The sequence below is a fragment of the Cucurbita pepo genome, unplaced genomic scaffold (genome assembly GCF_057944985.1).
Source record: "Cucurbita pepo subsp. pepo isolate OVF unplaced genomic scaffold, ASM5794498v1 scafford_119, whole genome shotgun sequence".
NCBI classification, from domain to species: Eukaryota; Viridiplantae; Streptophyta; class Magnoliopsida; order Cucurbitales; family Cucurbitaceae; genus Cucurbita; species Cucurbita pepo.
In genome coordinates, this window is record NW_028258022.1 from 17,501 (window position 1) to 20,000 (window position 2,500).

The window sequence follows — 2,500 nt, forward strand, 5'->3', positions numbered from 1 at the left end:
CGCACGCCCACGTCGCGCACGCCCCCGACCGTGCCCCCCGCACGCCCACGTCGCGCACACCCCCGCACCCGCGCCCCCACCCCCCTCGCGCAGCACACGCCAAGCCCCATCCTATGCTATGTGCGATACATGCCCTACCAACACCTCATGCACCCTTACACACTCATAATGTCCACCAACACCCTCCAACGCAAACATACCTACAATCATATCAAAAGTGTTGGATGTTACCTCCATAAAAAATCATCACACCCAACAACAATTCATCACACCTAACATCCGTGGAAAGTAAGAACATGTATAAGCCTTGGACTATAAAAACATCATCAATGAAATGAACTAAGAAAAGAGTGATGAATTATTTTTTTCTTTTGGTTATCTAAAACAATGAAATGAAGAGTTTTGATACAAGAGTAGGTACATTAGACCAAGACGCCCACCATGACCTTGTTTTTACACCCATCACCCATTTAATTGTCAAAATACGTGTGTAGTGGTTGTTTTATTATTATTTTTTTTTTTCTGGGAGCTAAGCAACTTGAAAGAATTATGCCCGCAAAATTTCAGATTTTTTCGACAACTATAACTATTTTTTCTAATTTCTTATTATTTAATATTTAAAAATTCATTAAAAAAAATTGGTTGGTTGAAAAATTATGAAACTTGATTTTTAAACTCTTTAGAATGTCCCATTAATGAATCAATCCAGCTCACGGAAAAAAAACAATATAAAACTTGAGATATTTGACTGTATGACCGTTCGGAAAAATCGTATCTAGGCCTGGCAGACCAAAAATGCCTCAAAATGTACTATATAGGGGGGTGACTAGTCTGCATGGGCTGGGCACGGGGGTACCCCTATATCTTCCGCCACCCCCACGCCCCAAGCACTATGTGCCGCACATGGGCATATGCTTGGGGCACGGGGGTGGTGGTCGGAGGTCGAGGCCGATTGATGGTGGCGGAATGCCCACGGTGAGGTGGTGTCGGAATGGTCCTGCGTGCTCGCCCGCCCTGCCCCACCTGCGTGTTCCCGCGTGCGCGCGCCCCCCGCCCCGCCTCGCCCGCGTGCTCCCGCCTGCGCGCGCCCAGCCCCGCCCCGTCCACGTTGTCCCGCGCGCGCGCCCCGCCCAGTCCCGCCCTGCCCGCGTGCTCCCGCGCGCGCGCCTCGCCCAGCCCCGCCCGCATGCTCCCGCGCGCGCGCCCCGCCCAGCCCCGCCCGCGTGCTCCCGCGCGCGCGCCCCGCCCAGCCCCGCCCGCGTGCTCCCGCGCGCGCGCCCCGCCCAGCCCCGCCCGCGTGCTCCCGCGCGCGCGCCCCGCCCAGCCCCGCCCCGCCCGCCTTCTCTCGCGCGTGCGCCCCGCCCAGCCCCGCCCCGCCCGCCTTCTCTCGCGCGCGCGCGCCCCGCCCTGCCCCGCCCACGCCCCATCCATCACCCATTAATTGTGAAATTACATGTGGAGTTGTTGTTTTTTTGTAATTTTTTTTCTGGGAGCTAAGCAACATGAAAGAATGATTCCCACAAAATTTCAGATTTTTTTGACGGCTCTAGCTATTTTTTCTAATTTCTTATTATTTAATATTTAAAAATTCATTAAAAAAAATTGGTTGGTTGAAAAATTATGAAACTTGATTTCTAGATCCATTACAATGTCCCATTCATGAATCAATCGAGTTCATGGAAAAAAACAATCTAAAACTTGAGATATTTGACCGTATGATGGCTCAGAAAAATCGTATCTAGGCCTGGCAGACCAAAAATGCCTCAAAATGTACTATATAGGGGGGTGACTAGTCTGCATGGGCTGGGCACGGGGGTACCCCTATATCTTCCGCCACCCCCACGCCCCAAGCACTATGCGCCGCACATGGGCATATGCTTGGGGCGTGGGGGTGGTGGTCGGCGGATGAGGGCGGTTGACGGCGGCGATGCGGTGGCGAAACTTGCACGGTGAGGCAGTGTCGGGTGCCTTTGGGCGTGCGACATGAGCCTTGTTGAGAATGAAATGTTGCGATGTTGCCTTCTAACTTGGGCTGGCTTGAGGATGGTTGATGGTTGGCACGATGATGAAACATGCAATGTGGGGTGGAGCCGGGTGCCTTCGGGCGTGCGACATGAACCTCGTTGAGTGTGTGACGTTGTGGTGATGCCTGCCAGCCTTGGGCCAGCCCTATGTTTTGAAGGCCGGTGGTGCCAGAACATGTTCGGCTGGTTGGAATCGGGTGCCTCTGGGCGTGCGACACGAGCCTCATTGAGCACGGAATGTTGCGATGTTGCCTTCTAATTGGGAATCTCTGGTGTGAGGAACTGTGGATGGTTGCTAGTATGACGATGAAACATGCAAGGTGGGGTGGAGCCGGGTGCCTTCGGGCGTGCGGCATGAACCTCGTTGAGTGTGGGACGTTGTTGTGGTGTATGCCTCCCTTTCTTGGGCCAGCCCTATGTTTTGAAGGCTGCGTGGTAGCAGAACATGCACGGTGGGGCGGTGTCAAATGCCTTTG